The following is a 24,705-nucleotide window of genomic DNA, read 5'->3' as shown; positions in this document are numbered from 1 at the left end:
TAAATAGGGTAGTTACTGGTTGATGAGAATCACACTAACTTTCAAGTGGAGAGAGAAGAGTCTTTGTAGTTATTCCTTGCATTAATGATGAAGACTTTATCAGTCGTTAGATTCGAATTGCACTAAAGTCTATCAATGGAGGTGAATACAATGAGCGCTGGGTCATACGTCCCATACCCAAAGATACTCAGAATGGGGGTAGGAATACTCCAGTCCCACTCCTTCTCCATTACTTAAGGCTCTTATCGTACAACTTGATTCATGATTGATAAGTTGTTGACGTTGTCCTTGCTTTTGTTGTTTTTGCTTTTGTAGTGAGAAACTTGTCAATTGTATGATTAGAATCGTGCTAAAGTCTATGAATAGAGGTGAATACGACAAGCGCTGGGTCATACGTTCCATACCCAAAGATATTCAGAATGGGGGTAGGAATACTCCAGTCCCACTCCTTCTATACTGCTTAGGGCTCATGTCACACTCTTCTAACTTTGATTTAAAAAGTGTTGAAGTTTCCACCTTTGATGTGCTTGAATAATCCGCTGATTGGTATGACTGAGGATGCCTTGATTGAAGAATCTGACTTTAGGCCTTGAGCTCCACAGCTTGGAAGAAAAGTCTTATTAAGTGACCAAGGGTCTTTTGGTCACTCAAATTAGACTGTGGGACTATACAAGTTCAAAGGATTTAATTAGTCAAAATTGCTTTTGATTAATTTAATCAGGGGTTTTGTTTTAGTTTTAAGGGGAACTAAGTTTGAATCTAATTGAAGTTAGTAATTATTAGAAACTATCCTAAGGGATCATGCATTAGAAGTTGATTGAACATTCTAAGTTAGAAGTTAGAAGTCCTAAGAGAGCATGTCAAAATATTGATTAAAAGGCCTATGTTAAGTCCTACAATCGTTAGGAAATGATTGAATTCTAATCCTAAGGGGAGCATGCAATTTTACCATAAAAATACCAAAATAAGCCTAAAAGGGTAAAATAGTCAATTGCAAAATATATCAAATTCTAACCATGGCCTAAAATTGATTAAATCCTAAAGATTGAATTCTAATCCTAATGTTGAAAATGGTATTATTCTAAATTCAATCAAAGGTTAATTGTCTCTAATTAGAATTTAATCAAAAAGTCCTAATTAAAACTCTAATAAAAAAAGTCCTAATTAAATCCTAATATGCTAATTGCATCCTAAAATCAAGATTTATTCCTAAATGTCAAAATCAACCTAATTAAGCTAATATTATCTTAATTGATCAAATTGTAAAAAAAAGAATTAAGAAAACTAAAAGAAATGAATAAAATGGAAAATGGGGTATAATGTCCAGTAGGGAGTGTAAATGGAACTCAGGTTAACGGGCTTCCAGTTGAGCCCAATACTGGTTTTTGTTCAGCCTAAAGAAACTCCAAAAACAAGGGGTGCACACAGTGGAAGTGTAAATGGGCCTCTTGAGCCCAAACAACTCTCAACACTCCAAATAGGGGGGTGTAGTGGTGAAAACACATGTGTAAAAAGTAAATGGCCATGGGCCTAACGGACTAAGTCCAAACTCAATCCTCTTATAAGTCCTTGGGGGTGTATGTGTAATGGTGGGGTTTGGAACATGACTCAGTGGGCCTAAAAAGTTAAGCCCAACGCTTCTCCACGTTGACTTGCCCAGTCAACAAATTTGAATTGGTTTACCTGCACGCTCATTCTCTCTCCCTCAATCTCACCATTTGTTTGCCGTAAACCACCGCGCCGGCGAATGTCGCCGGTGACAGTGGTAGCTTAAACCTAAATTACAACCATCATTGGATGCACAAGGATGCGATGCGCATGAATTTGACAATGGATTTGGGAGATGGTTACTGAATTTTCCAAATCGAACGAACCGGTGGAAGAACCCTAACTCCCTAAATTCAAATTAAATGGAAACAGGCAAGAATCGGCCTCTACCACCATGGGGGTTTGATTCCCTAGCCTAGATACTACATTTTGGTACGCTCAAAGCAAGAAAACACCACAGAAGAGAAACAGACTTACCGGAGAAGACGATCGAAAACTTCAACAGGTGAGTTTTTGATCTTGATTTGCACATTCCTTCTTCCTCTTTCTTCTTCTTCTTCTTCTTCTTCTTCTTCTTCTTCTTCTTCTGGATTGAGAATGGTGAGCAAGGCAGTGGTTAAGCTCAAGCTAAATTGAAGCTTCAATGGCTTTTCTGTGAGAGAGTGAGAGAGCTTTGGTGAGGGTGAGGGAGGAGATTGCAGAGTGAAAGTGAATTCGCGCAAATGCCAAGGGTGTCAAAATGAGAGAGGTGAATCTCTTAAATAGATTTTAGGTTTGGACCTTGCTAGCTTTGGACTTAGGTATGGAGTTGGTTAAACATGGTTTGGAGTTAGTTGGACTCAACTCACTGAGTTAATTGAAAAAATCAGTTAGTTAGAAATGACTCAGTTAGTTAAATTGGTTAACGAGTGAAGGAACCTTTGAATGGTTGTGCAGGTTATTACTTAAATGGATATGAACTCCAAGGGCGTGAGTAATGACTGGTTGAACAGGTTGCACTTAAGTGGTATTGGTTCATTGGCTTGAATGATGACTGGTTGAACCTGTTATATGGTGTTAGTGTTGTTATGCCATGGAACTTTGCATTGTATTACTCTATCACTCCTCTTATTTACCATGGATTGGAATGTTTGAGATTAAATTAAAATGAAGCTTGTCTTGAACTGTAATCGAGACATGGTTGTTATCAATGTATTGGATATGAAATCATGTTGTGCCTTGATGTTAGCTTGCATTTCTTGTTATGAATGATGATGGGTTTGTTAAGAAGTCTATTAGGGATACTATGGGAATGTATATGGTGCTGTTTGAATGAATTAGATTATGGTGATTGTGTTAGATTAGTGCCAGGTATGCAACAGACTTCTTAGCATGAAGGAATTTTGCTACTAACTAACAAGTGCAATGCAGAAGCTGTTTGGTTAGATGCTTGGTCTATTAGCCGTTAAATTGTGAAATCAATGGTGTAGGGTGTGCTGTTATTGATTGGATGCTTGTTGTTGAACTGTCAATACAGGTTTGATGTATGGATTGAAGTGAGTCCATGTTATGGTTTTGGTTTGCTTCATGTTGCAGAACTACTTTGTTTGACTTTACTTTGAAATAGTTTGGTATCCTGACATGATGCAGTCCAATTGTGGATTTTGCACTGCAGTTTTTAACACACTATTGCTGATCCATGATGCATTTCAGGTTTTGATTTTGACAGGCTTGGCAATGAGAATATTTCCTGCCAGTTATGACCTTGGTTTGATGCAAAATATTGGCAAGGCCTTGAGTGTGTTACAGGGTTGGTTCCTGTTGAATGTTGCAGATATTACTGGTGCCTAGCCCAACTGTGAGCACACTTGACCACTCCTCTTACTTGCTGGTTTGGTGGAGCTTAGCCTCAAGATTGGAATTGATTTCCTAACTGCATGATGCAAACCTATGATGTGTTGTTGTAGTCAATGTTGTTTAGTTGGTTCGCTTGTTGATAGGGTTTGCTGCAGGTTGCAGGATGGTAAGAATTCAGGTCATGGTGCCTTGGTGAAGGTTGGTACATGGCAAGTATTGTGTCAATTCTTTTGTCCAATTAATGGTTGTGAATTAAGTTTGATGGTGATCTTGCTTAGTGTACTTCTGGCTTGTGTTTTGCATCCTAGGTGCAGCATGACTTATGGCTCCTTGGCTTGTTGTGTTGCAATTGTATGATGTGTATCGTGATACATTGCAGGTCTGGCTAGGTATGTACTCCATTTTGTAGGCATGCATGAATGTTTCCCAATTTCAATTCCTGTTGAACCTCAAAACTGGCCAAGTTGGGACTGCTATGAAATGCTTGTATTCTGTAGTGTCTCATGTTTGTGCAGGTATAACTTGGTCTTGGCAAGGTTTTGGTAGTAAATTGGTCTTGCTATAGAATCAAGTAGTTATGTTTGTTGCTGGCCCATGTGATGGTCATGTTGCATCATGAATGATGTGCAGTAAGATCCATTTATGATTTTTCATGCTTCATGTGATGCATGTATAGTCATGTTAGGCTGGAATTCTCAAGGGCCTGGATGTGGTTCTGCAGTGTTTTAGTTTCAGTTGGCATGAATTTGGAAGGTGGTTATCACTATTGTCCTTGTATGACCAATTGATATTGGGACAGTTTTGGACTTGTTCTTCTGTCCACCATGATGTTGTTTGTAGCTTTATCGACCTTAAGCTTGGTGTCATTTGGAACATGAGTACTGCAACATGCTCACAACTGACTTCAGGTGAAATTTGGGGAAGGCAAGGCAGTTAAGCTTGTCAGTACAAGGCCATAACCATTTTTCTGGCTAATTCTGGTTTGGCAGTATGTCAGTTAGTTTTGTAGAGTTGTTTTTGCTGATGTTTCCAACTGGTTTCTACAGGTTTGATTCTAGCTGCTAGAGCCTTCATGAGCATTTCTCCTCATCGTGAGTTCAAAGCCAAATGCAATGTATATTGTTATGCCCAAATGGTTAATATGCATGTCATTGTGGTATTTGATTGTTGGTGAATGCATGGCTATGTCCAACAAAGGAAAGTCATGCTTGCATAGGCAAAAGTGACCAAGTCATGGTAGAGTAAGTGTGGTCTTGAAAATGGGCCAAGTTACTTGAAAATGAAGAAAACAAACAAGAGCATATCAAATCAAGACCTATGGATGATATATCAAGGCCAAGTGGGTTAGATTAGATTTTTAATGGTGAAAAATGGGAAGGTTGACTTTGGTCAAAGTTGACAAAAAAGTCAACTGTTGACCAAAGTCAACAAAAGGTCAAAATTCAAATTTCTTGGTATTTTCTTTGTAAATGGACAATGTATTGATGATCATGGTGAAATTTAGGGTATTAGGGTCTTGGGTTGATTTTGGTCAAAATTGACCAAAAAGTCAACTGTTGACCAAAGTCAACAATTGGTTAAAAATGTCAATTCTTGTATTTTCTCATATAGAATCACATGTAATGGTTTAAAATGACATATAATGGACTGAAATAGATTAACAAATGGTTTGAAATTGTTTTGTTTTATGACTTGGACTTTTGAAAAATAACTTGACTGATAATGTATATGAACAAAGCCATCTAGTGAGACCATAAGATTAGGGTTTTGACATACTGTCCATGTATCAATGGCATGACCAACAAATGGCTTGAAGCACAAGGAATTTGGATATTCAGATGATCAAGACCAATGGCATATCCCTAACCATATGGATAGAATCATTGACTTGGGACCAGGACCAATGCTTCAAGAAGGGTTAGGCCAAGCAAAACTGACAAAGGGTAAAGATCGAAGGGTCATGAATGCACAATGAAGCCACCCAATTCATTTGATTCCCATCTTCTGATTAGGGCTTTGGAGACCAAGATAAGGCCTGGGAGAAGCTCCATAAAGTCATGCCTTGAGGAATTAGGGCTTTCAAGGCTCTAGACTGTCTGGCTACACCTTTGTTGAAATCACCTTCACCACCATCATTAGGGTTTCACATCCCCTATGCTGATGATGTGATCAGACGATGCCTTTGGACTTTGATATCTATGTAAACCCTAGCTTTATGGGTCCAAGTTTCTTCTGAATCCATGGTGAATGATGCACGTGGGTGAATTATGAATGTATGTAAGTCATCTCTTGATAAAGTGATTGGATGCATAGGTGAGAAAGGGGAGGGAAAATTTAGGGGTACAACAACTACAAGTCAAGCAAAGGGTCTAAAGCCTAAGTCTATGTTCCAAAGTACAAAGTATACACCATTACTCCAAGTCAAGCATATGTCTTTAAAGATCAAGTCAACTTATTTTATCATGTTTTGATTCATTGAAGTTTATCAAGCAAGCCAAAAACAAGATAGGAATCCTAAGATGAATTAGACAAGACGGTCAATATAATATGAGCAATGTATGAAATAAGATGATAAATGAGACATAAATGTAAATTGCATAAAGTAAAGGCATAAAATTAAATGACTTGAATTTAAATGACAATAATTAAATGGCAATAAAGTAAAGTTAATGGTTAATAATGATAGTTAGTGGATAATTGATTGTGTTGAGACAATTTAGCGCTATGTTAAGCAATCGTAAGTAGGCTTATGTAGAAGTCATACCTATCTGAGTTCGGTCAATAACAATTTATGTTCCAGACATGTTAGAGAATTAACACAAGTTAATCTCCTGAAACATGTAACACAATGGAGCAAAGTTAAAGAAGAAGGTAGATGAATAAAGTCAAAGAGAGAACCAACCCAAGTGTTTCACTTAGGATCTTCTATCTATTAGACGATAAGCCTAGATATGGAGGGGGTGAATAAATCCCAAGTTAAAGTTTTATTCGAAAATTTTATTTAAAAAATTTTATGGCGCGAAAGCAAGTTTTGAAATATTTCCCGGATCCAAAATCGTCTAACCGATGGTATGATAGTAACTCATAAGTTGGTTTATCAACACTTCAAAAACTAAATTGAATACTCTACTATAGCAATGATCTATCTCGAATGACAATAACACAAGAAAGAGTAGTTGATGCAATTTGTCAAACACTTAGCATGCAATATACAAAGTTTGGATATTCGTATAATGTTTGTAGTTCTTAAAATTCAATCACTACCAAATGGTATGTGATTATTACAACAACATAATTTAATAAAGATTCAAAATTTATTATCAAAACAATGTCGATCAAGAGATCAAAGTAATTAAAAATTTGTGAACCAAAAAACAAACGAGAGAGAGAGAGAGAGTATGCAAAGATTTTTTTAGGCAGTTTCCCAATCCACCTCACTATGGTTACGTTTTCCCTCAATTAAAATTCAAATTGAGATATTAATATAATAAATTTTACTTTGCAAATGTATCAATAGAAGAGGTGAGAAATCAAATCCCACAAACCCTAAGTTTGTTCTTGACTCTAGCACCTCCAAAAACCTTGATCAAAGATTGATCAAGTCACCAACAATTTCGCTTCAATTCACCTGTTCTTGCTACTTCCTTGCATGAACTCGTTGTCTCAAGGCTTTCACCCGACTAAATTAATCCCAAGCTGTAAGACCCCAATTTTGTCCCTAAGATCCCTCATGGCATCATAACATTGCATTGCATAGCCTCAAGGATCATTGAGCATCTTGGCTTCCTTTCCCTTTGGGTAGGGATCTCTTGTGAGTGGTTTGAGATCACCAGACATGCTTGAATTGTATATAATTGATTTTCTTGTTTTATTCACTAACCAAAAGCACAAAAATATGTCATTAACATCTTTTGTTTGTAGCTTAAGCAATTTTATCCCCAGCGGGTCCTCTTTCATTTACCGGTTGCCGGTGATGTTTGTTTCTCCCCTTGATTGGTCATCATTATATACCTAGTTTTGGTATCCCGATGCCTTTCTCTTTCAGTCGATTTATCCTTTATTAACCCAGTAATCGGTTGTGGATAATCTTCCATGCGAGTATATTATCTACATTCTGACGGTAATAGATAATATATCTCATGCGCTCTTCAGTCAAAGCCTTTTGTTCTTCCCCTGTTGAGTAAGATTCGTGTCCCTTTGCGGAATCGAATACCCTTCCTACCCTTTGCAGAGTTAACCTTGTGTTCATCCTAGTTGATGACGGTTGCTTTTCCGTGGTTTTCTACCCAGTATCCGGTAGATGTAATCCCCTCTCTGACAGTTATCTTCATCCAATATCTGGTGTTGATATTCCCCCCATTTGTTTGGATAATTGCTCTGATTATGCAATTTATCCCCAGTGAGTCATCTCTCGTCTACCCTGTTGTTGTTGGTAACGATTGTTTCTCTCCTGAATTGGTCATCATTATATACCTAGTTTTGGTATCCCGATGCCTTTCTTTTCGGTCGATTTATCCTTTATTAACCCAGTAACCGGTTGTGGATAATCTTCCATGCGAGTATATTATCTATGTGTAACACCTCAAAATTTGCCCTCCTCTCTTGGGACTAGCTTAACATATTGCATATCATTTGTTAGGGCATTAGTCATTGCATATTTTCACATCATATGGCCACAACAAGCAAGTCACCCTCATAGGTCTTGATCAGGAGATGAAGAGGTCATGATGCAAGCTAGGGTTTCATTGATTGAGTGGACTGATCACTAACTATCTGAGGTTGGTGTGTCAAATTAGGGTTTCATGGATTCTCAAGGAGATTGATCTTCATCTTGGTTGAAATGATACATCATCATCATCATGGTTTTGTTATTATCCAGAAGATTCAAGAGATTGATCAGGTACCTTGAGATTAGGGTTTTGACCACTGGTCAACCCTAATCAGTTGCATTGGGCCAATCAGGGCATGGCAAGGAGATGGGGTCTACAATGGATATGGGGACCATCATGTGATTATTTTGAGCTTATGGAGGCTAGGGTTTCATCCTTGAGCCATTTCATCAGGAGTTTGGGGCTCAACTTGATCAGTGCATTGCCAAATTCATCTATCAGTTGAAAAAGTCAATTGTGGTCAACTGTGCTTGATTTTGTGGATTTGGAGGTGGGAGAGAGTTGGATACACTTCATTCATGTTGAAACAAGTTTCATTTGACATTTCAAACATCAAGAATGAAGAAAATAAAGTCAGACAAAAAATTGCCAAAAATAGAAAGTGACTTGTAATGGAAGTTTCCAAAAATGGAAAGTTTTTTCACCACAAAATTACATGTCCAAAAATGCTTCAAATGAAATTTTGTTCAACATGAAAGTTGTAGATCTTTCTCTCACATTTCCAAAAAGTCCAAGAACTTGAAATTCCCATGAGTGGTTGACAAGTTATGGTCCATTCATGTTCCAAAAATGCCTATAATCAAAGGGGCATAACTTTCACATGGAATGTCCAATTTGAGTGATATTTCTTTGAGCAAACCCCATTTCACATGTACTTTCATGTTGCATAATCAAAATTCATCAAAAATGGTCATAGCAAAAAGTCAAATTTCAAGTGGACTATTTAGCATTTTTGGCATGAGATAGTGAATTTGAGATTTACAAGGCCAATGCACATGAGACCAATTCCAACACACTCCAAATGCCAAATAGAACATGTTTGAGCTGTCATTTGCTGTCATAGTGCATAATTTGGCAAGGTCATTTTTGGAGTTTCACTCAAAAGCTCATTAGTGCTAATCACTTGGTTTTTGCTAATTTGGATTAAGGAATGGATTAAGGAATGAGTATAAGTTGCTAATCATAACAGAATCCTAATCACAATTCCATATTCCAAGATTCATAACTGAATTTCCCTCCAATTCTCTCAAATTCTCCAAAACTTCATCAATCATTTTTCAACATTTCTTCACCAAATCTTCATCAATTTGCTTCATTCTTCGTGGATCCATGCTCCAAAAGCCTTGAGGAAGAACTGTTTTGCTGAATCCACGACAAAAGCTTCAAGAATTGGACTGTCCAAAGCTTGCACAACAATCGCAATTCCATGAATCTTGCATCTGGTGCGTGCTGGAGCTGAGCTAGCTATTCCATTCAACTTCCTCATCAATAATCATCATCTGTTTTTGGCTTTGGCACGTGGAAACTCAAAGATTCGTCACTGCTTCATCATAAGGTGATTTTTTCGAATTCCTCTATTGTGTGAATCATGATATGCGTTTTGTAGAGCTTTCAACATAGATCATCATGCAACTCGTAGTTTTTGATTTGGATAATTATTGAGAGAGATATATCGAATTGAAGTTTGATGTGCACATCTTAAATCGCTCGATCCCGTTGCCATGCTTAGAATTAGGAAAAACTAATGACATATCCATGATCCTGAGTGAAATATGAACACGTTGATGTGCGGTTTGTTCAGTTTCGTTGAAAAATGTTCTTGACCAAATCTGGAAATTTTTGGACTGTTCTTGATGAAGAACAAGTGAATAGTGTGCGTAGATCTTTGTAATCCCTTGCCTGAGTTCAAATTCTGTTTGCCGCGCCTTCTGGCCAATGAGCGAGCGCCATGGCGTGTAATTGATACTACGTCGTTTTGGCCTGGCAGTTTAATATTACAGGAATGCCATTATCAGAATTAATTTGTTTTATTTCTTTATTTCTTTTGCAATGTTATTTCATTTTGATGCTTGATCTTTAGAAAATCATATCTGATTCATTTTTTATCCAAATTGAGTGAGGTTTTTTTCATGATGCTCCTTGTAATGTGTAGAATTTAATGATGATTTTTGTGCACGTGTAAAAAATTAAATTGCTTAGAGATTGATTGAATGTGTCACATTTGTACATGCTTTGCCATATCTTTCATAAAATGCTGATGCTTTCAAAGAAATGGATGCAATTTTTTGTGCATATTCTGGACACTTTGATGGTGATTTTGATGTAGAGTTTGTGGTTTTTGGATACTTGGTTGTTGAGATATGAATTTTTGAATAGAGGTGTGACAATTTGTGTCACACCAAGCTTGATGAATTTCATGATTTTATTTGATGTGCTTAGGGACATTGAATTGAGCCAATTTTTTGCATGATTGAGCATATGTATGTTAAGATGACATGTGAATTTTTCTGGATTTATTGATGGCATTTCATATTTGATTGGAATTTTTCCTTCTGTTTGGTCATTTTGTTGATTCCATGTGACACATGTTACCATTTGCTTTGTGAAATTCTGGTTATTGATTGTATGAGTGTGAAATTTGACATGTGGATTGTAAACACATTGAGGCACATCATGCACTGATTTATGATTTTTGGAAGTTGATGTTTGTTTGGATACCATGTGTTGGTTTGCTTGAACTTGTCTGAACTTTATGATTTTCATTGCCCTACTTCCATTGATCCAAATGAGCTGAAAATTGATATGCTATTCATTGGATATGTTCTGTTTAGACTGGAATTTTTGTGGAATTAATTGAATTGTTTTGGTATGCTTTTGATTGAGATCTTTCTGTTTGGTCTTTTGAAGTTGCAAATTGCATGTTGGATGCTATTTTGTGCATAAAATGATAATGGTGATTGAGATGAGCATGGGACCAATTGCATTTGCTTCTAAATTGTTTGAATGTGATTTTGGATAATTTTCACTTGCTGTTTTGATTTTTTTCATCCCCTTTGGACCCTAGGCTTGGCCTAGTGGTCTAGTTTCTCATGGTTGGTTTGGATTTTCAGGTTGAAATGCAAAAGGCTTAAGGAGAAAATTGCAAGCTGATTAAATTGAGTTTTGTTTGATGTTGTAAACTAACATTGGTTTTGTGTTGTAGGGTTTGGTGCTTGAGTTTGAGCTCATGGCTTGCACTTATGTGCATTAACTTGTGTTGACTGTACGAATTGACTGTTTAACATTTGCTGTTTTCTGTTGGTTTGTCTGAGTACTGATGATACTTGATCGATTTCAGGTATATTAAGTCGCTTTAGTTCTTTAAGAACTTACTTGCTGCTGCTTGGTTGTATAAACCAGTTGAGGTAGACTCTCTTGTCTCCATGTAGTCTGGAAGACCTGGCTTGTTATTTAGCCAGGCAACTGTCTGAAGTCCTCCTTAAGAGGCGATGTTTGTGATTGTTTACTTTTGTGCCAAGCAGGTAAAGACCTCTGTGAGGCAATTGGCGGAACCCAAGGGATATGCAATCTATCCCCCGCTATTCTGTTGAGTCGTCCCTCTGCTCACACCACTGTGTTGACGCATTGGGACACAAACCCAGGATCTTGTGCTGTTGCACAGTCGAGTCAGAGTCTTGAGCGTAGAAGGGTCCCTCCATTCTGGACCCACGCTCCTTTGTCTGAAGCTCTCCCTGGACAGGGATAAGAGCTGTGAAGTCTTATCTTCACCCACCTTTCATCTGCTTCACCCTGACTCTCAATGTCAGGGTTAAGAGCGAACACTACCTTGTACAGATGACTTGCCTCGGCAGTCCACCCTTGTTTGAGCCTCACTTGACTGGATATAGTGTGTGCTATGTGAAATGTTTGTTTCATTTTAATTGATGCTTGCATGCTTGTTTTTCCTGGTTAGGATTAGCTTGCTGTTGTGCAAGTAGATAGAGACCACAACATAGGGCAATGATGCATGATAACACTAGGCTCGAGTCCAGCTCCCTAGTAGTGTGTCTCCCCTTGGTTTCTGGTTAGAATTTCTTTCCCATTCAGGGGAACTACGTCGCCCTGATCCTCATACCAGATGAGGTACGTAGGCAGGAGACCGTGCGAGGTCTCTCCGGGCACTTTTTTTCTTTTTGTGTGTGTTTGCTTGTTAACCCTGTTGTGTGTCAGGATATGGATGTAAGACCAGCGATTGGCTGTCCGTATCCTGATGGTGTTTGTTTGGTTCGGAAGCCGATGTAAGCCCAGCGATTGGCATTCGGGTTCCAGGTTTGCCTGTGTTTGTGTGTGTCTTGTTTGGCGTGCGTGAGCCGAACTACGGCAGCTCTGATTCTCGTTCCAGACGAGATACGTAGGCATAGGATGCGATATCCTAGCGAGCCCTCTCCTCTTTTCCCCCACCTGTGTTGTCTTCAGTGTGTGTGATGTTTTGTTTTAGCAACCTTTTCTTTCTTTTAGAGCGTGGATCCCGTCGAGTACGACGGACGTGAGGGGTGCTAATACCTTCCCCTTGCGTAACCGACTCCCGTACCCTTTCTCTTTGGTCGCGAGACCATGCTTTTTCCAGGTTTACTCTGAGCGTTTCCTTTCCCTCTTTTGGGATAAATAACGCACGGTGGCGGCTCTGTGTTGTTTTTGTTTCAGCCCGCCGGTTGTTTTTCGCGGATGCGATAGCTGGCGACTCTGCTGGGGAATTATATTAGATGTTGACCTTCTACTGGTCCATCTTCCCTAAGCGAGTCTCTCCTAGCGCTCTAGGTTGGGGTTTTAGTTGCTTGGTGCTGTTATTTATTGCATTCATTGTTTATTGTTTGCATTTATTGTTTGCATTTATGTTTGCATTCATTCATATTCATCTGTTCATCTGGCTGTGCTGTGATCTCTCTGTTTGGGGTGGGAGTTACTCGAGGTAAAAGGCCCAATACCCAGGCTATGAGTGAAATCTAGGAAACCTAGGAATAGAGTGATTCATGGGAAGCGGGTGGTATGCGCCACTTAGCGGAACATTGACATCACGAGCAGTTCAAACCCTGGTAGGATATTATCGTTACATACTTCGGGTGTGTATATGATGGTATTCTGCGAAAGGTTATTTATGCTGCGTTTCTCTCGACCTTACCCTGGCCTAGATAACACCCGTGAGTGGGGAGGGAATGATCTTTATTACAGGTACAGATGGTGACTCAGATGGTGACTATTGGTTCCGTTGATCAGGGTCCTATTTATAAGTCGGATTTATGGCCATTTATTGCCAAGACGCCGGAGTGTTGTCCGAGTTATTTATCAGTGGGGATCCGTTTATTTCAGGATTCCCCGGGCCGATTCGGAGATTATTGTGGGTATCTGCTCAGAGATTGTCTGATGATGATGGTGATATATCTTCCGTTTATTTCGGAACCCTTGAGTCGGATTTATGGTTAATCAGACTTCAGATGGTTGTGATCGGTTCAGAAATCAGGGTTGTAACTCAGAGCAACAGAGGATCAGATGACTTGGAGGATGGCACAGTGCATTGCATTCATACATCTGCATCATTCTCGTTTTGCATTCATCTGCACCTAACCTACGTCTAGTCATATGGGGAGTATTATGGATTGAGAATCTGGTTGAGAGACATCCGGATGTCAGAATGTTATTGGTGAAATATTATCTGTCTCGATGAAACCAGAATCTTCCTCATATGGATAGACGTTGCATTCATGCATATTAACCTGTTTGCTGTTTTGTAGGTGTCGGGTTCTGACGTGCTTGCCTGTTTCAGGAACCATTGCTCGCGCTCGTAGAACTGTGCCATTGCACTCGACTCGTCCTCACAGATACTTTACCAGACGCAATACACCCAGACTGATGGATCTCCCAAATACTGATATCCTCGAGCTGAAAGACAAAATGAATGAACTGATCAACATCATGCAGGGTTTTGCAGTTGGTCAGAAAGCTTTGGCTGACAAAGTTGAAAAGCTCGAGCGGGCTTCAGCTGCTAACAGTGTTGTTAACCTGGATGGTGTCTCCAACCAGGGGCTGGGATCTAGAGACGGTGGTAAAAGAGCAACTGTGGGTATGGTGAATAATAATGCTGGTGGTTTCGGTGCTGCTACCGGTGGTCAACCTGGGCCGATGGGTCAGAATTTGAAAGATAGTCTTTTTCCGCCATTCTTCGGGGTTGATGATGATAGAGAGGAAGACAAAGAAGCTGACCAATTCTCCATGTTGAATGAGCCGTTTGGGCAGTATGGTGTCCAACCCCAAGACAAAGAGATTCAGTTGCTGGCAGAGAAGGTAAGGGCTCTGGAAAGCCATGCTACTCCGGGATTTGTCAACATGTCAAACATGGGGCTAGTTGAGGGGATTGTGATCCCACAGAAGTTCAAAGCACCTGCATTTGACAAATACAATGGGAGTTCCTGTCCAGAAACTCACCTCCAAGCTTTCGTCCGCAAGATCTCTGCATATACAACAGATCAGAAGCTCTGGATATACTTTTTCCAGGACAGTCTGTCCGGAGGATCCCTGGAGTGGTACACCAAGTTGAAGTCTGCTGACGTCAAGAGCTGGCAAGATCTTGGGGATGCGTTCTTTAAACAGTACCAGTTCAATGCTGATATGGCTCCTAGTCGTACCCAGCTGCAGGGTATGTCTCAGAAGTCAAGTGAGGGGTTTAAAGAGTATGCGCAAAGGTGGAGGGAGTTGGCTGCCAGAGTGCAACCTCCACTGGTGGACAGAGAGATGTCTGATCTCTTCATGGGTACCCTGCAGGGGGCATTCGCTGAGAGAATGGTGGGTTGTCCCGTCACCAACTTTGCTGACATTGTGGTGGCTGGGGAGAGAATTGAAAGTTGGCTGAAAATGGGGAAGATCCAGGGTGGTAATGTTTCGTCATCAGGATCGAAGAAGCCATTCGGGAATGGTCAGCGCAAGAATGAGGGTGAATCGAGTGTTGTGTATGCCCAGAGAGGACACGGTAGGGATCGTTACTACCAGCACACTGCTGCGGTAACCACCCCTGCTGGTAATCAGTCAGTACGACAGCAACGTCAGCCACCTCAACAGAGAGCTGGGTACCAGGTGAGGGGAAAAGGGGTTGATCGCCATTTTGACAAGCCGCCTGTGACATACGCTGTTCTGTTCAAAAAGCTGATGGATCTTGGGTTAGTGCAGCCGAGGGCGATGGTTCCGATGAGATCAGATCAGAGGCCTCCTAACTATGATGAGAACGCCCAGTGTGAATTTCATTCTGGAACACCGGGGCATAACATTGAGGGTTGTAGAGCATTCAAGAATGTTGTCCAGGATCTGGTAGACTCCAAGGCTATCAATTTTGCGCCATCACCGAATGTTAATGCTAATCCCATGCCGGCGCATGGTCAGGCGATGGTGAGTGCAATTGCTGAAGATTTGGATCACGCCTGTGCGATGGGTGAAGAGACTGACAGTGACTGCGAGTTTGATGGTTGGATAAAGCCGTGCGTACCAGGGATGGAAGTCCAGAACTGGAAGGCCTAAAAAGATCATCACGGTCACTCTACTTGAAGAGTAATAATTTCTGTTTTCAGTTTTATTTGCATGAAAACCATACGTGTTGCCCGACACGTAATGGTTCATTGTAAGGGCCACCTCATGTTCATAATTTGCAACATTTCTGCATCATTAATAAATGGATGTTTTTCAGTCAAAAAGCGGTGTTCCCTGTTTTTCATTTATTTTTGCAGTTTAAAAACAAATAAAAATGGCAATGTTTATTTTCATTTTTCTCTTTTTTTTATTTGTCTCGTTCCGAATTCAAAAATAATTCTCCGGATCTCGTTGATAACAATTTGGTTACACCTCATATGACTTCGACAAACCGATCTATCATGCCGAAGAAGAAGGCGAAGAAGATTGTGATCTGCTGGAATTAGCCAGGTTGTCAAAACAAGAGGAGAAGGTGATTCAGCCGCACGAGGAGCGGGTTGAGGTTGTTATTCCAAGCACCGCCGAGGTTAGGAAGGAAAAAAATTGGGGCCGCTTCAGAGGCGAGTCGAGAGCAGAATGGTAGTCCTGTTGAAGGGACATGTGGATACCTTCGCCTGGTCATGTCAGGATATGCCAGGGTCGGATATCGATATCGTTGTGCACAAGCTGCCATGGAGAGAAGATTGTCCTCTAAAGAAGCAGAACGCCAGTGCCTGTATCAGAGAGCCATGGTGACTTTGTTTCATGATATGATTCATCATGAAGTTGAATGCTATGCTATGACATGATAGCAAAGTCCCAAACAGGAGAGGGGCATCTGGCAGACCGGGGCAAGTCGTTTGACCGGTTGAGACAATTCAAACTGAGGTTGAATTCAAGTGAGGGCACTATCAGAGTGCGATCCGATAAGCTGTTGGGGTTTATTGTCAGAGAGGAATCCGAGGTTGATCCTGCAAAAAAAAAAAAAAAAAAAAGGAAAAAAAGAGAAAAATGTCTGAACCGAGAATAAAGAAAGAGGTTCGTGGTCTCTTAGGCAGATGGAACTACATGTCATGGTTCACATCTTATCTAACAGCCACGTGTGAACCCATGTTCAAGATGTTGAAAGAAAAGATCAAACGGTCAGGTGAAATAATGATTGCCAAGGGGCATTGAAAATAAAAGAATAAGTTGCAGAAACCTCTGATTCTGATACCTCCTGTGGAAGGAGCGATTGTTAATCTGGTACTTGACAGCTTTCGAGGGGTCTACGAGGTGTATTGGGTCAGCATGACGAGTCTTGTCGAAAAGAGCATGCAATTTACCTTAGCAAAAAGTTTACCGACTGTGAAACAATACATTCACTGCTCGGGGAACTTGATGTACTTTGGCATAGGCTGCTCGCCGACCGAGACAGTATATGCTGGTTCATACCACTTTGTGGATTTCGAGATGGATCTGATCAGGTAGATTTTTGAAGAGCCAGCAATGACCGGACGGGTTGTAAGAGGGCAAATGATTTTGATTAAATACGATATCCAGTACATCTCTCAGAAAGCAATCGAGGGGAGTGTATTGTCCGATTACCTCGCTCAGCAACCTATTGAGGATTATCAACCGAGGAAGTTTGAATTCCTGATGAGGACATCTCGAGGTACTCTAATCGAAAGATTGAGAGTAACCGATCCCGGAGGAGGGGCCCGACCCCAAATCCGAACGGATTCTGATGTCTGACGGGGTTAATGTGAAGAAGGAGTTAGTATTGCTTTGGTTACACTGAAAGGATCCCACATTCCTTTTGTTGCCCGGAAAGCATTTGAGTGCACCAACGATGGTGGTTGACTACGAGGTTTGCGTTCTGGGTATTGAACTCCGATGTGTACATCTACTGGGGCAACGCCTTTCTCGTTGGTATATGGAATGGAAGTTGTGTTACCTGTTGAGGTTCAGATTCCCTCTTTAAGAGTCCTGATGGACGTGAAATTGCAAGAGGCGGAATGGGTAAGAACCCGGTACGAAGAGTTGAGCCTGATTGAGGAAAAGAGGTTGGCGGCCATCTGTCATGGGCAGTTATACCAGCAGCGGATGAAACGTGTTTTTGACAAAAAGGTACGACCTCGGGTATATCACGTGGGTGATATGGTGCTGAAAAGGATCTTTCCTCCTCAAAACGATCGTAGGGGCAAATGGACACCCAATTATGAAGGTCCATTCGTGGTCAAGAAGGTTTTTTCTGGAGGAGCCTTGTTGTTAACGACCATGGATGGCGAGGATTTTCCATCCCCTGTGAGTGCGGACGCAGTTAAAAAATACTTCGTGTAAATAGACCCGCTAGACGAAAAGAATAAAATAGTCCAGGCAAAAATGGGCATCCCGGCGAACCAAAAAACAGAAAGAAAGGTTCGGGCAAAAATTAGGGATAAAAGAAAACTGTACACCCGACAAGTCGAAAACCTGAAAAGGCGACTTGGGCAAAAAAGGGTTCTCGATGGACTGAAAACCCGAAAGGGCGGTCCAGGCAAAAGAGGGGTTGAAACGAACAACTGCGTCCCGCATGATCGTTTGCACTTTGGTTAAAGCATCATGGATAATACCCGGTGGGGATCAGTCAGAAGCGTCTTATTCAGAAGGCAGAAAGCATGGAGAGTCTGAGGACATATGGGGTGTAACCGAGTTGGAACTCGATGAGATCACGGGTTTCATATTGCCATTAGGATAGATTTTTCCTTTTGTGCGCGATTACCTCTTTTCAGGAATTGCTTCCTTTGTATTGCTCATTTGAGCCACACTTTTTTTCAATCAATAAAATGCATATTCAGTCAAATAATTTTGTTTTTATTTTTCATTACCGCTTTGATTGCAAAAACATCCAGTTGTTTGTGATAAAGAATTTTGCATTTTAAGACATACAGGTCCCTTCCAATGCATGTTTATAAGATTGAAGCTTGAAATCTTATTCAGAAGGTTGAGTGACCCAAGTGTTGAAATCTTGACACGCCTGGGGCACGGTTTTATCTAACGATCTCTTTTGCAGGAACTGTTAGATGTTTTCACTCACCGGCAGGTTGTGATGTGGAAGCTGTTGACCAAAACAAATCCCCGCGGAGTCCGATCAGGGACGAAGGGATAGACGGACGATGGAAAAGACGGCGACAGGACGTACGACGATCCTTGAAATTAATCAAGAAGACTCTTCAAAGTCGGAAAATTGAAAATCTGTATAAGTCCCAGGAGTTCGCTCTCCGCCGAGTACGGAGCGGTTTGGAATACAAGATGATGGAGCAGAAAAGGTCCAGACGAGTAGGGATGTATATCCCCAAGCAGAATTAGAGGACTAACTCCCCAGCAGATCCAAGGTCTATGGTTCCCCTAGCCGAGTCAGGATGGTTATCCCCGGCAGGTTGAAAACGGTGTTTCCTCAGCAGCCAGGCCCGAAGGTTGCTATCCCCGAGTGGAGCGGGTTTCAATGAAATATATCTCCAGCAGTGTGTTCTACGTATGGATTGGATGGGTCGTCCCCAGCGGAGTAGCATTCGTTTCCCTAGCAGGGTTAGGATGGTTATTCCCAGCAGGTGTCAGATCGATGCTTCTCCAGTCGCCAGGTCTGGAGGTTGCTGTTTCCCAGTGGAGCTATCTGTGAGCATTTCCCCAGTGAAGTCGCTAGGTATCTGTGAGGGTTTCTCAAGCAGAGTTGGGATGTATATCCTCGGCAAGTCAAGGATCGAGGTATCCCCACAGGGTGTTGGTGGTTCTTATCCCCCAGCAATTCCCAGGTGGATCGGGTGCAAAGGAGGCTTTCCCTAGCAAGGGTTACCTTTTCCCAGCAGCAGTGCTATTCCCCAGTAGGGTGGTGATCGGAGTATTGTCGAGTTCCTTTCGGCAGAGTGCCTTGAGCTCCCCAGAAGAGTCCCTTAAGGGGGATACTTTTTATGCATTCATCATGTAGAGTAAGCATAGCATATTGCATAATAAATCGCGTAGCATTTCCATAATTATGGAGCATTACGCAGAAAAAGTCATGCATCATTGCAAGCATAGGCTAGTCTCAAGCTGTGGTTATTGTTTGAGAGGTGGTTTCGATAGAAGTTGGAAGATGTTACTCTGATGGGTTTAGCATCATGACGTCAGATCAGCAATATTCCCGAGTAGTGCGATGCTGGAGGAAACTTTTCCGTCGGACGGAGATAGAAATGTTACGCGATCAGCGCGACTCGAGCCGTGGTTACCGCTTGAGATTTGGTTTTGCCGGACAGTGAAGACGATACTCCGAGGAGTTCAGCATTGTGAGTTTGGAGCAACAGTATTTCCCAGTCATCAGTAAGTGTCTGGTCGAGCTTTCTTTGGTGTCAGTAAACATCATCATTCGATGTCCAGTAAAAGTCGAGTTATTTCCTAGTCATTGTTTAATGTATGGTCGATCATTGTTTGATGTCCTGTCAACATCCTTGTTTGATGCCTGTCAACATCATTGTTTGATGTCCTATCAACATCATTGTTCGATGTCCTGTCAACATCATTGTTCGATGTCCTGTCAACATCATTGTTTGATGCCTGTCAACATCATTGATTCGATGTCCTGTCAACATCATTGATTCGATGTCCTGTCAACATCATTGTTCGATGTCATGTAAACATCATTGTTCGATGTCCTGTCAACATCATCGTTCGATGTCCAGTAAACGTCGAGTTTTCTCCCAGTCATCAGTAAGTGTCTGGTCGAGTTTTCTTTGGTGTCAGTAAACATCATCGTTCGATGTCACGTAAACATCGAGTTTCTTCCCAGTCATCAGTCAGGGTCTGGTGGGAGGTGTACCCTCTGATATGTCGCCCTTAGAGTGGTGATTGGTGTTATTTCCGACGTTGTCAGCGGAATTATCACAAGGAAACGAGATGTCGGGGTTCAAATGCGGTGATCTGGGATCACTGGCGCGAAGGAAAATTTCGGGGTTCAAGAAAATAAAAAGAATAAAAGATAATAATCCCCAGCGGATGTGTGGTGTTCAGACCATGGTTATCCCTGCGTTACCATTTATTTTGGTGTCCAGGTCGGTGTTGTTGTTTCGGTGATCAGGCCGACTTTCTCCGTTCCAGACGGATTCTTTCAGAAGATTGTTTCTTTGCCGATTCTGGCAGGCATTGTTAATTATTTCCCATCAGAGTGCAAATTGTTCGTCTGTTCTTGGTATTCAATCACTCTTCATCCTGATCATCTGAAAGCCGAGGCTATTCATATCGACAGGTTCACAGTGGATTGAATAGGGGCAGCTGTAACACCTCAAAATTTGCCCTCCTCTCTTGGGACTAGCTTAACATATTGCATATCATTTGTTAGGGCATTAGTCATTGCATATTTTCACATCATATGGCCACAACAAGCAAGTCACCCTCATAGGTCTTGATCAGGAGATGAAGAGGTCATGATGCAAGCTAGGGTTTCATTGATTGAGTGGACTGATCACTAACTATCTGAGGTTGGTGTGTCAAATTAGGGTTTCATGGATTCTCAAGGAGATTGATCTTCATCTTGGTTGAAATGATACATCATCATCATCATGGTTTTGTTATTATCCAGAAGATTCAAGAGATTGATCAGGTACCTTGAGATTAGGGTTTTGACCACTGGTCAACCCTAATCAGTTGCATTGGGCCAATCAGGGCATGGCAAGGAGATGGGGTCTACAATGGATATGGGGACCATCATGTGATTATTTTGAGCTTATGGAGGCTAGGGTTTCATCCTTGAGCCATTTCATCAGGAGTTTGGGGCTCAACTTGATCAGTGCATTGCCAAATTCATCTATCAGTTGAAAAAGTCAACTGTGGTCAACTGTGCTTGATTTTGTGGATTTGGAGGTGGGAGAGAGTTGGATACACTTCATTCATGTTGAAACAAGTTTCATTTGACATTTCAAACATCAAGAATGAAGAAAATAAAGTCAGACAAAAAATTGCCAAAAATAGAAAGTGACTTGTAATGGAAGTTTCCAAAAATGGAAAGTTTTTTCACCACAAAATTACATGTCCAAAAATGCTTCAAATGAAATTTTGTTCAACATGAAAGTTGTAGATCTTTCTCTCACCTTTCCAAAAAGTCCAAGAACTTGAAATTCCCATGAGTGGTTGACAAGTTATGGTCCATTCATTTTCCAAAAATGCCTATAATCAAAGGGGCATAACTTTCACATGGAATGTCCAATTTGAGTGATCTTTCTTTGAGCAAACCCCATTTCACATGTACTTTCATGTTGCATAATCAAAATTCATCAAAAATGGTCATAGCAAAAAGTCAAATTTCAAGTGGACTATTTAGCATTTTTGGCATGAGATAGTGAATTTGAGATTTACAAGGCCAATGCACATGAGACCAATTCCAACACACTCCAAATGCCAAATAGAACATGTTTGAGCTGTCATTTGCTGTCATAGTGCATAATTTGGCAAGGTCATTTTTGGACTTTCACTCAAAAGCTCATTAGTGCTAATCACTTGGTTTTTGCTAATTTGGATTAAGGAATGGATTAAGGAATGAGTATAAGTTGCTAATCATAACAGAATCCTAATCACAATTCCATATTCCAAGATTCATAACTGAATTTCCCTCCAATTATCTCAAATTCTCCAAAACTTCATCAATCATTTTTCAACATTTCTTCACCAAATCTTCATCAATTTGCTTCATTCTTCGTGGATCCATGCTCCAAAAGCCTTGAGGAAGAACTGTTTTGCTGAATCCACGACAAAAGCTTCAAGAATTGGACTGTCCAAAGCTTGCACAACAATGGCAATTCCATGAATCTTGCATCTGGTGCGTGCTGGAGCTGAGCTAGCTATTCCATTCAACTTCCTCATCAATAATCATCATCTGTTTTTGGCTTTGGCACGTGGAAACTCAAAGATTCGTCACTGCTTCATCATAAGGTGATTTTTTCGAATTCCTCTATTGTGTGAATCATGATATGCGTTTTGTAGAGCTTTCAACATAGATCATCATGCAACTCGTAGTTTTTGATTTGGATAATTATTGAGAGAGATATATCGAATTGAAGTTTGATGTGCACATCTTAAATCGCTCGATCCCGTTGCCATGCTTAGAATTAGGAAAAACTAATGACATATCCATGATCCTGAGTGAAAGATGAACACGTTGATGTGCGGTTTGTTCAGTTTCGTTGAAAAATGTTCTTGACCAAATCTGGAAATTTCTGGACTGTTCTTGATGAAGAACAAGTGAATAGTGCGCGTAGATCTTTGTAATCCCTTGCCTGAGTTCAAATTCTGTTTGCCGCGCCTTCTGGCCAATGAGCGAGCGCCATGGCGTGTAATTGATACTACGTCGTTTTGGCCTGGCAGTTTAATATTACAGGAATGCCATTATCAGAATTAATTTGTTTTATTTCTTTATTTCTTTTGCAATGTTATTTCATTTTGATGCTTGATCTTTAGAAAATCATATCTGATTCATTTTTTATCCAAATTGAGTGAGGTTTTTTTCATGATGCTCCGTGTAATGTGTAGAATTTAATGATGATTTTTGTGATTTTTTTGCACGTGTAAAAAATTAAATTGCTTAGAGATTGATTGAATGTGTCACATTTGTACATGCTTTGCCATATCTTTCATAAAATGTTGATGCTTTCAAAGAAATGGATGCAATTTTTTGTGCATATTCTGGACACTTTGATGGTGATTTTGATGTAGAGTTTGTGGTTTTTGGATACCTGGTTGTTGAGATATGAATTTTTGAATAGAGGTGTGACAATTTGTGTCACACCAAGCTTGATGAATTTCATGATTTTATTTGATGTGCTTAGGGACATTGAATTGAGCCAATTTTTTGCATGATTGAGCAGATGTATGTTGAGATGACATGTGAATTTTTCTGGATTTATTGATGGCATTTCATATTTGATTGGAATTTTTCCTTCTGTTTGGTCATTTTGTTGATTCCATGTGACACATGTTACCATTTGCTTTGTGAAATTCTGGTTATTGGTTGTATGAGTGTGAAATTTGACATGTGGATTTTAAACACATTGAGGCACATCATGCTTTTGATCCCATTCATTTATCATGTATTGTCACTGATTTATGATTTTTGGAAGTTGATGTTTGTTTGGATACCATGTGTTGGTTTGCTTGAACTTGTCTGAACTTTATGATTTTCATTGCCCTACTTCCATTGATCCAAATGAGCTGAAAATTGATATGGTATTCATTGGATATGTTCTGTTTAGACTGGAATTTTTGTGGAATTAATTGAATTGTTTTGGTATGCTTTTGATTGAGATCTTTCTGTTTGGTCTTTTGAAGTTGCAAATTGCATGTTGGATGCTATTTTGTGCATAAAATGATAATGGTGATTGAGATGAGCATGGGACCAATTGCATTTGCTTCTAAATTGTTTGAATGTGATTTTGGATAATTTTCACTTGCTGTTTTGATTTTTTTCATCCCCTTTGGACCCTAGGCTTGGCCTAGTGGTCTAGTTTCTCATGGTTGGTTTGGATTTTCAGGTTGAAATGCAAAAGGCTTAAGGAGAAAATTGCAAGCTGATTAAATTGAGTTTTGTTTGATGTTGTAAACTAACATTGGTTTTGTGTTGTAGGGTTTGATGCTTGAGTTTGAGCTCATGGCTTGCACTTATGTGCATTAACTTGTGTTGACTGTACGAATTGACTGTTTAACATTTGCTGTTTACTGTTGGTTTGTCTGAGTACTGATGATACTTGATCGATTTCAGGTACATTAAGTCGCTTTAGTTCTTTAAGAACTTGCTTGCTGCTGCTTGGTTGTATAAACCAGTTGAGGTAGACTCTCTTGTCTCCATGTAGTCTGGAAGACCTGGCTTGTTATTTAGCCAGGCAACTGTCTGAAGTCCTCCTTAAGAGGCGATATTTGTGATTGTTTACTTTTGTGCCAAGCAGGTAAAGACCTCTGTGAGGCAATTGGCGGAACCCAAGGGATATGCAATCTATCCCCCGCTATTTTGTTGAGTCGTCCCTCTGCTCACACCACTGTGTTGACGCATTGGGACACAAACCCAGGATCTTGTGCTGTTGCACAGTCGAGTCAGAGTCTTGAGCGTAGAAGGGTCCCTCCATTCTGGACCCACGCTCCTTTGTCTGAAGCTCTCCCTGGACAGGGATAAGAGCTGTGAAGTCTCATCTTCACCCACCTTTCA

General features: G+C 40.5%; 1 long non-coding RNA gene across 2 annotated transcripts; it reads left to right on the top strand.

Moving 5' to 3' along the window:
* Positions 1-1,673: 1,673 nt before the first annotated feature.
* On the top strand, positions 1,674-5,049 carry LOC127105803 (uncharacterized). Of its 2 annotated transcripts, none has more exons than XR_007795131.1 (2): positions 1,674-2,053; positions 3,257-5,049. It is a non-coding gene; the product is annotated as an uncharacterized LOC127105803 (long non-coding RNA). The 2 variants fall into 2 exon arrangements; XR_007795132.1 differs by having other exon boundaries at positions 3,241-5,049.
* The last annotated feature ends 19,656 nt before the right edge of the window (positions 5,050-24,705 follow it).

The sequence above is a fragment of the Lathyrus oleraceus genome, chromosome 7 (assembly GCF_024323335.1).
Source record: "Lathyrus oleraceus cultivar Zhongwan6 chromosome 7, CAAS_Psat_ZW6_1.0, whole genome shotgun sequence".
NCBI lineage: Eukaryota > Viridiplantae > Streptophyta > Magnoliopsida > Fabales > Fabaceae > Lathyrus > Lathyrus oleraceus.
The sequence above is the reverse complement of the archived record's forward strand: the minus strand, read 5'-3'. Positions and strand labels throughout refer to the sequence as shown.